At 48.0% G+C, this 14633-nt stretch overlaps 3 non-coding genes across 3 annotated transcripts; all 3 read left to right on the top strand.

The window, feature by feature from the left end:
- On the top strand, window positions 1-214 carry LOC115647356. Its single transcript, XR_003999304.1, has one exon. It is a non-coding gene; the product is annotated as a small nucleolar RNA U3 (small nucleolar RNA).
- Window positions 215-10133: 9919 nt separating this feature from the next.
- Window positions 10134-10347, top strand: LOC115647357. Its single transcript, XR_003999305.1, has one exon. It is a non-coding gene; the product is annotated as a small nucleolar RNA U3 (small nucleolar RNA).
- Window positions 10348-13778: 3431 nt separating this feature from the next.
- On the top strand, window positions 13779-13992 carry LOC115647358. Its single transcript, XR_003999306.1, has one exon. It is a non-coding gene; the product is annotated as a small nucleolar RNA U3 (small nucleolar RNA).
- The last annotated feature ends 641 nt before the right edge of the window (window positions 13993-14633 follow it).

Genomic DNA, 14633 nt, shown 5'->3' on the forward strand with positions numbered 1-14633 from the left:
AAGGCTGTGCTTTCAGGGATCATTTTTCTAGTTGGTGACTGGAGAAGGGTGGTTGTCAAAGCCTGGCCTTGCTAACCACGATGAGGAACTGTAGTGTTTCTTTCTGAGCATGACAATGGCTGAGAGTGCTGTTCTGTGGCAGCTGCTTTCTGCTGTGGAAGAGTGTCTTGCTCTTCCTGAGAAGAGCAGGGGAAGGAAACACAGTCTGAGTGGTTAGCTTTGAACTTGTTCTGTTGGGTGTGAAGAAAAGAATGGGTGTTCTCCCCTTGGGAGCTGTGCTCCTTGTGGTTTTGGTGTGCTGAGTTGTCAGCAGTGAAATGCTCTGTCTGCTTTCAGCTGTTGTGTGACTGGGTGGTATCTATCAGCAGGCTTCTGAGAAGAGCTTTCTTTGTGCACATTACTGTGTCTCCATGATGTCCTTGCTCCTCGGCTCTGCAATCAGCAGGTTTCCCATAAAAAGGTGGTCTTTTATCTCTTGCTTCTTCTGCTTCATCTGAATAGCTATTTCTTCTTCCTTCACTGAGTCTGACAATGCTTCTCCCCATGGCACCTGCCAATTGTCCTCCATGCTGGAAGCAATGGATGACGCTTCCCTGCTAACACCCCCGGAGCCACTGGCGCTTGGGGAGATTTTGTCTCTTCCCGCGTGGCAAAGCTGAGATGGGCCGCATAGTAGCCAGGATTCCCACCATTCTTGCTCTCTGAGAAGCCTAGACCATGTCCCCAGCTTTAAGTTAAACGCCGCTGAGCGACCTTCATCCAGGTGAATAGCCCTTAGAAATTGTAAGGGGGATTATCTGGACTCCGGTTCGGTTCAAAGGAAAACCTATGGCTCTATAACCCTGCTTTCAAGTAGTGGTCTGTGTTTCCCGTTTTTACCTGTAAAAAAGAAAATCTGGGAATTTTTCAGTGTTTATTTTCCAAAGCTTCAAACTGGCATGGAATCAGGATAAATATCAAAAAAATAAAATTTAAAAACTGTGAAAAATTGGGGTGGGGGGAAGGAGGGGAAGGAAAATATTTTGCAAGATAAGCATTTTATGACCGTCAAATGGGAACTTTTTTTAATGTACAGAGGTATATTTTGTCTCTCTCGGAGCTAGTAGTTTTTCCATAATCCTGGTTTGCGTACGCTCAGGGAATTTTCTTCAAGCTATCCTCGCTCAGGTTGAGCCTCATGCTGGCTTGGAGGTAGTCCATCTTTGAAACTATACACTCTGCCTCAATAGATAAGGGGGTTGTTATAACCTTAGTCCCAGATTTGGACCTTAGCGTCCAAAATGTGGGGGTTAGCATGAAAACCTCCAAGCTTAGTTACCAGCTTGGACCTGGTACTTGCTGCCACCACCCAAAAAATTAGAGTGTTTTGGGGCACTCTGGTCCCCCTGAAAAACCTTCCCTGGGGACCCCAAGACCCAAATCCCTTGAGTCTCACAACAAAGGGAAATAATCCTTTTTCCCTTCCCCCCTCCAGGTGCTCCTGGAGAGATACACAGACACAAGCTCTGTGAAACTACACAGAGTGATCCCCCTCTCTGTTCCCAATCCTGGAAACAAAAAGAACTTTCCTATTCCCTATTTCCCCCCAAATTGCAGACAGTGGGGAAGCTCACTGGCGGCAATTTCCTTCTAGAACTTGAAAATAAACAGATTAATACAACACATGCACCTTTACATATACTACTAAGTATATAACTAACAGACTTTTACATTTTAAGAACACTTTTTAACTACTGGATTCTGGGAAACTCTCACGGGAGAGTGCATCAGCAACTTTGTTAGAAGCTCCTGTGATGTGTTGAATTTCAAAATCAAAATCTTGGAGAGCTAAACTCCAACGAAGAAGTTTCTTGTTGTTCCCCTTGGCAGTATGAAGCCACTTTAGTGCAGCATGGTCAGTTTGTAGTTTGAACCGCCGTCCCCAAACATATGGGCGTAGCTTTTCCAGGGCGTACACAATGGCATAGCATTCCTTTTCACTGACTGACCAGTGACTTTCCCTCTCAGACAGTTTCTTGCTGAGAAACACGACAGGATGGAAGTTGTGATCTGTTGCTTCCTGCATGAGCACTGCTCCTATACCACGCTCAGATGCATCTGTGGTTACTAGGAATGGCTTGTCAAAGTCCGGGGCCCTGAGCACAGGGTCAGACATGAGCATCGCCTTAAGCTGGGTAAAGGCCTTTTGACACTCATTAGTCCACTTAACGGCATTTGGCTGGGTCTTTTTGGTCAGGTCGGTCAATGGGGCAGCGATTTGGCTGTAGTGTGGTACAAATCGCCTGTAGTATCCAGCCAAGCCTAAGAAGGATTGGACCTGCTTCTTGGATCGTGGGACAGGCCACTTTTGGATAGCATCCACCTTGGCCTGTAGGGGGTTTATGGTTCCTCGACCCACCTGGTGCCCCAGGTAAGTCACTCTGTTTTGGCCTATTTGACACTTTTTGGCCTTAACAGTTAGTCCTGCCTGCCTGATGCGCTCAAAGACCTTTTCCAGGTGTAGTAGGTGTTCGGGCCAGGAGTCTGAAAAAATGGCCACATCATCGAGGTAGGCAACTGCAAATTCTCCCAGTCCAGCTAGTAGACCATCTACCAGCCTCTGGAAGGTGGCGGGTGCATTTCGAAGGCCGAAAGGAAGGACATTGAATTCATACACCCCCGCATGGGTGACGAATGCTGACCTCTCCTTGGCAGGTTCATCTAGCGGTACTTGCCAGTACCCCTTGGTTAAGTCTATTGTAGAGATGAACTGGGCACGTCCCAACTTCTCCAATAGCTCATCAGTGCGTGGCATTGGATAGTTGTCCGGACGAGTTACCGCATTTAGCTTACGGTAGTCCACGCAAAAGCGTATTTCCCCATCTGGTTTGGGTACCAGAACCACTGGAGATGCCCATGCACTGGTAGATGGGCGGATTATACCCATCTGTAGCATGTTCTGGATCTCCCGTTCTATAGCAGCTTTGGCATGAGGAGACACCCGGTAGGGTGTGGTTCTGATTGGGTGAGCATTACCTGTATCAATGGAGTGGTATGCCCGTTCAGTCCGTCCTGGGGTGGCTGAGAACAATGGGGCGAAGCTAGTGCACAGCTCCTTGATTTGTCGCCGCTGCAGACGTTCCAGGGTGGTTGAGAGGTTCACCTCTTCCACGCCACCGTCTTTTTTTCCGTCGTAGTAGACACCATCAGGCCACTCAGCATCATCTCCCTGGACCGTAAACTGACAAACCTGTAAGTCTCTGGAATAGAAAGGCTTGAGAGAATTAACATGGTACACTTTAGGCTTTAGTGAGGAATTGGGAAATGCTATGAGGTAGTTTACAGCTCCCAGGCGCTCTTGGACCGTGAATGGCCCTTCCCATGATGCTTCCATCTTATGGGCCTGTTGCGCCTTCAAGACCATAACCTGGTCTCCTACCCTGAAAGAACGTTCTCTGGCATGTCTGTCATACCAGGCCTTTTGCTCTTCCTGAGCATCTTTTAGGTTCTCTCTAGCAAGGGCTAAAGAGTGTTGGAGGGTGTTTTGTAGGTTGCTTACAAAGTCCAGAATGTTAGTTCCTGGAGAAGGCGTAAACCCCTCCCATTGCTGCTTCACCAACTGTAATGGCCCCTTAACCTCGTGACCATACACAAGTTCAAATGGTGAAAACCCTAAACTGGGATGTGGTACAGCCCTGTAGGCAAACAGCAACTGCTGCAACACTAGGTCCCAATTATTGGAGAATTCGTTGATGAATTTTCGTATCATGGCCCCCAAAGTTCCATTGAACCTTTCCACCAGGCCATTGGTTTGATGGTGGTACGGGGTGGCAACCAAGTGATTCACCCCATGAGTTTCCCACAGTTTTTCCATGGTCCCTGCCAGGAAATTAGACCCTGAATCTGTAAGGATGTCAGAGGGCCAACCTACCCTGGCAAAGATGTCTGTTAGGGCCAGGCACACAGTGTTAGCTCGGGTGTTGCCTAGAGCTACTGCTTCTGGCCATCGGGTAGCAAAGTCCACTAAAGTCAGTACGTACTGTTTTCCTCTGGGCGTCTTTTTTGGGAAAGGGCCCAGAATATCCACAGCTACTCGCTGAAATGGGACCTCAATTATGGGGAGTGGCTGGAGAGGGGCCTTGACCTGGTCTTGAGGCTTACCCACTCTTTGGCATACCTCACAAGACCGGACATACTTGGCAACGTCCTTGCCCATCCCCTCCCAGTGGAAGGACTTCCCCAACCGGTCCTTGGTTCTGTTCACCCCAGCATGGCCACTGGGATGATCATGGGCTAAGCTTAAGAGCTTCCCCCGGTACTTAGTTGGAACCACCAACTGTTTTTGCGGCTGCCATTCTTCCCGGTGTCCACCAGAAAGAATTTCCTTGTATAAAAGTCCTTGGTCTATAACAAACCGGGATCAATTAGAAGAGCTGAGAGGCGGTGGGGTGCTCCGTGCCGCCACCCAAGCTTTCTGAAGGCTGTCATCTGCTTCCTGCTCAGCCTGGAACTGTTCCCTTGAGGCTGGGGTCACCAGTTCTTCCTCAGACTGGGGACTTGGGCTTGGTCCTTCTGGAAGCGATGTAGGTGATGGGGTTGTTTCCGTTGCTGGTGAACCGCTCTCCGCTGGTGCACCTGAGGGTATTTCAGGCTCTGGCTGAGCCTGTTGGGTATGGCTGTCTGTTGCTTCTGCCAGTGGTGGCTCGCTGGCGCCCTCTGGCGTTGAGTTTGAAGATGTGGTTGCACTTGCTGGTGTTGGTTGCTGTTCCAGTTCCGGGCCTGGGACTGGAGATGCTGTGGCTGTTTCAGTGGTAGGCATGGAATCCGGGTCCACTACCTCTGTCTGGGTCTCTGGTAACACAGACGGGGCCTCTGTGGACGGCTCAGGAACAGGAATGGGTCTGGAAGCTTGCCTGGTTTGGCTACGGGTAACCATTCCCACTCTCTTGGCCCGCCTCACCTGGTTGGCCAAGTCTTCCCCCAGTAGCATGGGGATAGGATAATTGTCATATACGGCAAAAGTCCACATTCCTGACCAGCCTTTGTACTGGACAGGCAGTTCAGCTGTAGGCAAGTCTACAGCTTGTGACATGAAGGGGTAAATTGTAACTTTGGCCTTTGGGTTGATGAATTTGGGGTCAACGAAGGATTGGTGGATAGCTGACACTTGTGCCCCCGTGTCTCTCCACGCAGTAACCTTCTTTCCGCCCACTCTCAAATTTTCCCTTCGCTCCACGGGTATTTGAGAGGCATCCGGGCCTGGGGATCTTTGGTGTGATGGTGGTGTAATGAATTGCACTCGCATGGTGTTCTTTGGACAGTTGGCCTTGATATGTCCCAGTTCATTACACTTAAAGCATCTTCCATCTGATGGGTCACTGGGCCGAGGTGAGTTACTGGAGACTGGTGAGGTTGAAGGGTAGGGTATCTGTGGCTTTACTTGGGTGGTATGTGGGGTCTTTGGCTGTCCTCGGTTGTAGGGTTTATGGTCTGTGTGCCCCCTGGGGTAATCGTTCCCCTTGACAGTAGCTTTCTTGCTTTCTGCCAGTTCCATCCATTTGGCTCCAATCTCCCCAGCCTCAGCGATATCTTTGGGATTTCTATCTTGTATGTACCGTGTGATGTCTTCAGGAACACCATCCAAGAACTGCTCCATTTGTATGAGGAGGTTCAGTTCTTCCAAGGTTTGAATGTTGTTTCCTGTTAGCCAGGCCTCATAGTTTTTTGCAATGTAGTAGGCGTGTTTGGGAAATGACACCTCTGGTTTCCACTTTTGGGTTCTGAAGCGCCGACGGGCATGATCTGGGGTTATCCCCATCCTGTATCTGGCCTTGGTTTGAAAAAGTTTATAGTCATTCATTTGGTGCTTAGGCATTTCAGCTGCCACCTCTGCTAAAGGTCCACTGAGTTGTGGCCTTAATTCTACCATGTACTGGTCTTCGGGGATGCTGTACCCAAGACAGGCTCTTTCAAAATTTTCCAAGAAGGCCTCGGTGTCATCACCTGCCTTGTAGGTGGGAAATTTCCTGTGCTGTGGAGCAATAATTGGCGCCGAGTTGTTAGGGTTGGCTGGCACATGCAGCCCAGCTTTTGCCAAGTCCAGTTCATGTTTTCTCTGTTTTTCCTTCTCTTCATTTTCTTTTTCCATTTGTTTTTGTTGTTTTTCCATTTCTTTTTGGTGTTTTTCCATGTCTCGGCGGTGGCCCGCCTCTTCTTCTTCTTGCTTCCTTCTGTGGGCCAACTCATCTTCTGCTTGTTTCCTTCGGTAGGCCACCTCTTCTTCTTCTAGTTTTCTTTTGTGTGCTGCCTCTTGGGCTGCCTGTTCTCTTTGGAAGGCTGCCAGTTTCATGTTTTCTTCCTTTTCTTTTATCTCCATCTCTTTTTGTTTTATTTCTAGTTCCTGTTTGTGTTTTTCCATCTCTCGCCTGTGTTCAGCTTCTTTGAATTGGGCTTCGGCTCCCATTTTTGTCCTGGTAGACATGGTACCTGTTTTCTTGTGTTGGGGTGCCCTCCGGTGTTTCTCTTTTGAACTGCAGGCTCTGTTGCCTCCTGAAGTCTGCCTAGCAACAGTGCCTTTAGCTAATCTTCAATGTTAAGTAAACCTGAAAAACCACTTTATTTGCATGCATATAGTGCTGGTATGACTTTCAATGGGAGTGCTATTGTGTGACAAAAGACTCGTGATAGCCCTTAACGACTTCTTGCTTAACATGCAAGGCACAAACTGCCAGAGAGAGCAGAAAAAAAAATTCTCTCTGGTTCCCTTTTAAAACCAAACTGTTTCTCTCTGCTAAAAAGCCCTTAGCAGAGAAAAGAAAAATATAATATTCCTACTGGCTTCTGGATTCTGTCTATATCCCACTCACTGCCACCATGTTATAACCTTAGTCCCAGATTTGGACCTTAGCGTCCAAAATGTGGGGGTTAGCATGAAAACCTCCAAGCTTAGTTACCAGCTTGGACCTGGTACTTGCTGCCACCACCCAAAAAATTAGAGTGTTTTGGGGCACTCTGGTCCCCCTGAAAAACCTTCCCTGGGGACCCCAAGACCCAAATCCCTTGAGTCTCACAACAAAGGGAAATAATCCTTGTTCCCTTCCCCCCTCCAGGTGCTCCTGGAGAGATACACAGACACAAGCTCTGTGAAACTACACAGAGTGATCCCCCTCTCTGTTCCCAATCCTGGAAACAAAAAGAACTTTCCTATTCCCTCAGAGGGAATGCAAAATCAGGCTAGCCAATTCAACACACACACAGATCTCCCCCCTGATTTCTTCCTCCCACCAATTCCCTGGTGAGTACAGACTCAATTTCCCTGAAGTAAAGAAAACTTCAACAGGTCTTAAAAGAAAGCTTTATATAAAAAAGAAAGAAAAAATACAAATAGTCTCTCTGTATTAAGATGACACAATACAGGGCAATTTCTTAAAAGAATATTGAATAAACAGCCTTATTCAAAAAGAATACAAATCAAAGCACTCCAGCACTTATATTCATGCAAATACCAAAGAAAAGAAACCATATAACTTACTATCTGATCTCTTTGTCCTTACACTTAGAAAGAGAAGATTAGAAAACAGAGCTACTTCTCCAAAGCTCAGAGACAGCAGGCAGACAGAAAACAAAGACCCTCGACACACAATTCCCTCCACCCAAAGTTGAAAAAATCCGTTTTCCTGATTGGTTCTCTGGTCAGGTGTTTCAGGTGAAAGAGACATTAACCCTTAGCTATCTGTTTATGACAGGGGTACACTCAAAGCTCACGGTGCCTCTTTGCTGCAGTTGGGAAGTGTGTCTTGATGACTGTTCCAAAAAGCCAGCACATCCAGTTTTGCATTGTCAGGGGTAGGCAAGTTTATGTAAGTAGTAAATTCTCCTTTTCGATTTGAAAATTCATCTTTAGTGGCAAATAGTTGCACCACTCTGGCAGAACGGCCGCAGTCGGCTGCAAAATTCACCTTGAAGAAGGGGGTGAAACACCTGGCAGAGGACGTTCCAAAAAGAATCTTCGGCCCCCCGCACCTTGGGGTTCAGATTACGGGTCACGCTCGTCTCCCAGTTCTCGCTGAGCATTGTATGGAAGGTTTTGAATGCTTTTTTGGTTTTCTTGTGTTCCAGGGTCAGAAGGAATACCAGAAACAGATGGGTTTTCTCGCTGTCTGCTTCTCCTTCAGCTTTTGTGCTCAATTCAGCTAAGATTTTGGTTGTCAGGATCCATTAAACATCTGTGCTGGCAAACGTCTTGGCAGTAGGCAGAGAAAACGCCAGTGTTTTCTGTGTGTCACGCAGCGATTCCAAGCTTCCAACAGTGAACATCACCTTGGTGCACAGAATCTGGCAGTCATTCTGCTTAGTGGCCAGTCTCTTCAGAGTTTCTGCTTGAGAACCAACAAACTCAGGATGATCTAGGAGACGCATTAGCACAGTCGAGGCGTTATTTATATGACGGGCAGGAAAATACCAGCTCCTCTCCCCACGTGGCACAACAGGGGGCCTCTGCACTGGTCTGGCTCTGTGTAAAACAAGGCCTTCAAATTGTTCGCCTGCTGGCAAATGGCCCTGAATCTAATGATGCAAGACTGAACTTCTTTCATTTCCTCTGTAGCAGTAGATGCTGACAGCGCAACATAAACCAGATGAGCAGGACAGATAATGGGCAGCAGCTCCGGCTTCTGAGTGAGTTTAACGTCCCAGGCAAACTTGTCCCTGTAGGATGCAGAAGTTGTATCAGTTGTGGCCAATAGAGCTGGTACATCTCAACCCTGTTAGTTATGGCTGCGGGACAAAACAGTTGTGAGCAGCGGGAGCGAATGTCTCCTCAGCACAAAAGCACCGAGGCTTTCTCACTTTGAAATCAACTAACGGTAACCGACGGCCAAGACTTGGAAGGCCCAAAGCATCGGGAGACTCCTGAAAAATCAGACTAGACGCCACATCTCCATCCATTCCTTGCATCAGTTTTGCTACTCATCATTACCTTTCAGAACCTTACGAATCAGGTTGTCCGCATTAGGAAGGGTTTTTGCTGCTGGACACTATTGCTGCACAAAGTCACTAAGAGGCCGCCCCCTCAGCAATTAACGGTGACTGTCCGAGGAAACAAAGAGCATGCCCAAAGTTATTGACATGCTCGTGCTCTGGGCTCACTTTGGCTAAAAGCCCACTTGAAGCTCCTCATATTGACTGTTTATCCCAAAGCTCACTTTCTTCATTAAGCTTCTCGTGTTGCTTGCTTTTGACATGCTCCTTTCTTCGGTCATCGCGAGCGCTGACCTCAACGCTGCCGTACTTGCAGCACAATGCATCCTCTTGGCTCCTGTCTTTACTTGTCTTGAAAAGTTCGAAGCACTGTCTTTCTTGTTGGTATTCAGGCATAGTTCTGCGGTTTTGAGCAAACATTTACCTTCTTAGCTTGCCTTCTTTATCAGTGAGTAATTGATCGAGCGATTAAATTCAGCGCTTCACTAAACGGACGCAAAGAAATAGGCAGGCAGCGTCTCCTTGAGGGCCGATCATACCGTGATATTAACGTGATTTGATTTCTCCAATCTCCACCGTATGTGGGTGTTTTGTGTTTTACACTGCGAGACTCCTTCAGTCTCAGTACTTCAAGACACAATTGCAGAAAGTGTTAGTGTTTACCAAAAATAAGGACCTGAAAAAACTATTGAGTGGTCTGATAAAATAGCATGTCAATGCTCCCGCTCCCTGAAGAATGGTGAGACTGGCCCTGGGGTTCAGGAAACAGCCCTCGTTGCAGAGCCCGGCTCCCCACCGCTGACCTTCTCCAGTTTGGTCTCTGGTGCCAAAGAAAGGTGCTCTGGGTGTCCAAAACTGCATAGGCTGTGGTTTCAAGAGAGCTCTTGGCTTGGCCAGCTAGAAGATTGTTGTCTTAGGGAGCGGGGAGAAGATTGGTTGAGTGGCCTGTCTGTGTCTTCAGTTTATGCAAATGACAGGGGATGGCTACTTTGAGCATCTTTGCTTTGATAGGCAGCCTAGGGAAGGGGCCCGTGGAGGGCAGAGTTGAGAGCCAGGATCTGTTCCCATGGGGCTTCTGGTAGCGCTCTCTCTCTTGGCAAGGCCAAATTGTAGCACCCACCAGTTAGAGGACGATGCGCCGGGATGGTCAGTGACTGTCCGGCAGGGTGTTGGTTAAGGCTGTGCTTTCAGGGATCATTTTTCTAGTTGGTGACTGGAGAAGGGTGGTTGTCAAAGCCTGGCCTTGCTAACCACGATGAGGAACTGTAGTGTTTCTTTCTGAGCATGACAATGGCTGAGAGTGCTGTTCTGTGGCAGCTGCTTTCTGCTGTGGAAGAGTGTCTTGCTCTTCCTGAGAAGAGCAGGGGAAGGAAACACAGTCTGAGTGGTTAGCTTTGAACTTGTTCTGTTGGGTGTGAAGAAAAGAATGGGTGTTCTCCCCCTGGGAGCTGTGCTCCTTGTGGTTTTGGTGTGCTGAGTTGTCAGCAGTGAAATGCTCTGTCTGCTTTCAGCTGTTGTGTGACTGGGTGGTATCTATCAGCAGGCTTCCGAGAAGAGCTTTCTTTGTGCACATTACTGTGTCTCCATGATGTCCTTGCTCCTCGGCTCTGCAATCAGCAGCTTTCCCATAAAAAGGTGGTCTTTTATCTCTTGCTTCTTCTGCTTCATCTGAATAGCTATTTCTTCTTCCTTCACTGAGTCTGACAATGCTTCTCCCCATGGCACCTGCCAATTGTCCTCCATGCTGGAAGCAATGGATGACGCTTCCCTGCTAACACCCCCGGAGCCACTGGCGCTTGGGGAGATTTTGTCTCTTCCCGCGTGGCAAAGCTGAGATGGGCCGCATAGTAGCCAGGATTCCCACCATTCTTGCTCTCTGAGAAGCCTAGACCATGTCCCCAGCTTTAAGTTAAACGCCGCTGAGCGACCTTCATCCAGGTGAATAGCCCTTAGAAATTGTAAGGGGGATTATCTGGACTCCGGTTCGGTTCAAAGGAAAACCTATGGCTCTATAACCCTGCTTTGAAGTAGTGGTCTGTGTTTCCCGTTTTTACCTGTAAAGAAGAAAATTTGGGAATTTTTCAGTGTTTATTTTCCAAAGCTTCAAACCGGCATGGAATCAGGATAAATATCAAAAAAATAAAATTTAAAAACTGTGAAAAATTGGGGTGGGGGGAAGGAGGGGAAGGAAAACATTTTGCAAGATAAGCATTTTATGACAGTCAAATGGGAACTTTCTTTTAATGTACAGAGGTATATTTTGTCTCTCTCGGAGCTAGTAGTTTTTCCATAATCCTGGTTTGCGTACGCTCAGGGAATTTTCTTCAAGCTATCCTCGCTCAGGTTGAGCCTCATGCTGGCTTGGAGGTAGTCCATCTTTGAAACTATACACTCTGCCTCAATAGATAAGGGGGTACACTCAAAGCTCACGGTGCCTCTTTGCTGCAGTTGGGAAGTGTGTCTTGATGACTGTTCCAAAAAGCCAGCACATCCAGTTTTGCATTGTCAGGGGTAGGCAAGTTTATGTAAGTAGTAAATTCTCCTTTCCGATTTGAAAATTCATCTTTAGTGGCAAATAGTTGCACCACTCTGGCAGAACGGCCGCAGTCGGCTGCAAAATTCACCTTGAAGAAGGGGGTGAAACACCTGGCAGAGGACGTTCCAAAAAGAATCTTCGGCCCCCCGCACCTTGGGGTTCAGATTACGGGTCACGCTCGTCTCCCAGTTCTCGCTGAGCATTGTATGGAAGGTTTTGAATGCTTTTTTGGTTTTCTTGTGTTCCAGGGTCAGAAGGATTTCCAGAAACAGCTGGGTTTTCTCGCTGTCTGCTTCTCCTTCCGCTTTTGTGCTCAATTCAGCTGAGATTTTGGTTGTCAGGATCCATTAAACATCTGTGTTGGCAAACGTCTTGGCAGTAGGCAGAGAAAACGCCAGTGTTTTCTGTGTGTCACGCAGCGATTCCAAGCTTCCAACAGTGAACATCACCTTGGTGCACAGAATCTGGCAGTCATTCTGCTTAGTGGCCAGTCTCTTCAGAGTTTCTGCTTGAGAACCAACAAACTCAGGATGATCTAGGAGACGCATTAGCACAGTCGAGGCGTTATTTATATGACGGGCAGGAAAATACCAGCTCCTCTCCCCACGTGGCACAACAGGGGGCCTCTGCACTGGTCTGGCTCTGTGTAAAACAAGGCCTTCAAATTGTTCGCCTGCTGGCAAATGGCCCTGAATCTAATGATGCAAGACTGAACTTCTTTCATTTCCTCTGTAGCAGTAGATGCTGACAGCGCAACATAAACCAGATGAGCAGGACAGATAATGGGCAGCAGCTCCGGCTTCTGAGTGAGTTTAACGTCCCAGGCAAACTTGTCCCTGTAGGATGCAGAAGTTGTATCAGTTGTGGCCAATAGAGCTGGTACATCTCAACCCTGTTAGTTATGGCTGCGGGACAAAACAGTTGTGAGCAGCGGGAGCGAATGTCTCCTCAGCACAAAAGCACCGAGGCTTTCTCACTTTGAAATCAACTAACGGTAACCGACGGCCAAGACTTGGAAGGCCCAAAGCATCGGGAGACTCCTGAAAAATCAGACTAGACGCCACATCTCCATCCATTCCTTGCATCAGTTTTGCTACTCATCATTACCTTTCAGAACCTTACGAATCAGGTTGTCCGCATTAGGAAGGGTTTTTGCTGCTGGACACTATTGCTGCACAAAGTCACTAAGAGGCCGCCCCCTCAGCAATTAACGGTGACTGTCCGAGGAAACAAAGAGCATGCCCAAAGTTATTGACATGCTCGTGCTCTGGGCTCTCTTTGGCTAAAAGCCCACTTGAAGCTCCTCATATTGACTGTTTATCCCAAAGCTCACTTTCTTCATTAAGCTTCTCGTGTTGCTTGCTTTTGACATGCTCCTTTCTTCGGTCATCGCGAGCGCTGACCTCAACGCTGCCGTACTTGCAGCACAATGCATCCTCTTGGCTCCTGTCTTTACTTGTCTTGAAAAGTTCGAAGCACTGTCTTTCTTGTTGGTATTCAGGCATAGTTCTGCGGTTTTGAGCAAACATTTACCTTCTTAGCTTGCCTTCTTTATCAGTGAGTAATTGATCGAGCGATTAAATTCAGCGCTTCACTAAACGGACGCAAAGAAATAGGCAGGCAGCGTCTCCTTGAGGGCCGATCATACCGTGATATTAACGTGATTTGATTTCTCCAATCTCCACCGTATGTGGGTGTTTTGTGTTTTACACTGCGAGACTCCTTCAGTCTCAGTACTTCAAGACACAATTGCAGAAAGTGTTAGTGCTTACCAAAAATAAGGACCTGAAAAAACTATTGAGTGGTCTGATAAAATAGCATGTCAATGCTCCCGCTCCCTGAAGAATGGTGAGACTGGCCCTGGGGTTCAGGAAACAGCCCTCGTTGCAGAGCCCGGCTCCCCACCGCTGACCTTCTCCAGTTTGGTCTCTGGTGCCAAAGAAAGGTGCTCTGGGTGTCCAAAACTGCATAGGCTGTGGTTTCAAGAGAGCTCTTGGCTTGGCCAGCTAGAAGATTGTTGTCTTAGGGAGCGGGGAGAAGATTGGTTGAGTGGCCTGTCTGTGTCTTCAGTTTATGCAAATGACAGGGGATGGCTACTTTGAGCATCTTTGCTTTGATAGGCAGCCTAGGGAAGGGGCCCGTGGAGGGCAGAGTTGAGAGCCAGGATCTGTTCCCATGGGGCTTCTGGTAGCGCTCTCTCTCTTGGCAAGGCCAAATTGTAGCACCCACCAGTTAGAGGACGATGCGCCGGGATGGTCAGTGACTGTCCGGCAGGGTGTTGGTTAAGGCTGTGCTTTCAGGGATCATTTTTCTAGTTGGTGACTGGAGAAGGGTGGTTGTCAAAGCCTGGCCTTGCTAACCACGATGAGGAACTGTAGTGTTTCTTTCTGAGCATGACAATGGCTGAGAGTGCTGTTCTGTGGCAGCTGCTTTCTGCTGTGGAAGAGTGTCTTGCTCTTCCTGAGAAGAGCAGGGGAAGGAAACACAGTCTGAGTGGTTAGCTTTGAACTTGTTCTGTTGGGTGTGAAGAAAAGAATGGGTGTTCTCCCCCTGGGAGCTGTGCTCCTTGTGGTTTTGGTGTGCTGAGTTGTCAGCAGTGAAATGCTCTGTCTGCTTTCAGCTGTTGTGTGACTGGGTGGTATCTATCAGCAGGCTTCCGAGAAGAGCTTTCTTTGTGCACATTACTGTGTCTCCATGATGTCCTTGCTCCTCGGCTCTGCAATCAGCAGCTTTCCCATAAAAAGGTGGTCTTTTATCTCTTGCTTCTTCTGCTTCATCTGAATAGCTATTTCTTCTTCCTTCACTGAGTCTGACAATGCTTCTCCCCATGGCACCTGCCAATTGTCCTCCATGCTGGAAGCAATGGATGACGCTTCCCTGCTAACACCCCCGGAGCCACTGGCGCTTGGGGAGATTTTGTCTCTTCCCGCGTGGCAAAGCTGAGATGGGCCGCATAGTAGCCAGGATTCCCACCATTCTTGCTCTCTGAGAAGCCTAGACCATGTCCCCAGCTTTAAGTTAAACGCCGCTGAGCGACCTTCATCCAGGTGAATAGCCCTTAGAAATTGTAAGGGGGATTATCTGGACTCCGGTTCGGTTCAAAGGAAAACCTATGGCTCTATAACCCTGCTTTGAAGTA

Source organism: Gopherus evgoodei, chromosome 2 (assembly GCF_007399415.2).
Source record: "Gopherus evgoodei ecotype Sinaloan lineage chromosome 2, rGopEvg1_v1.p, whole genome shotgun sequence".
Lineage (NCBI taxonomy): Eukaryota > Metazoa > Chordata > Testudines > Testudinidae > Gopherus > Gopherus evgoodei.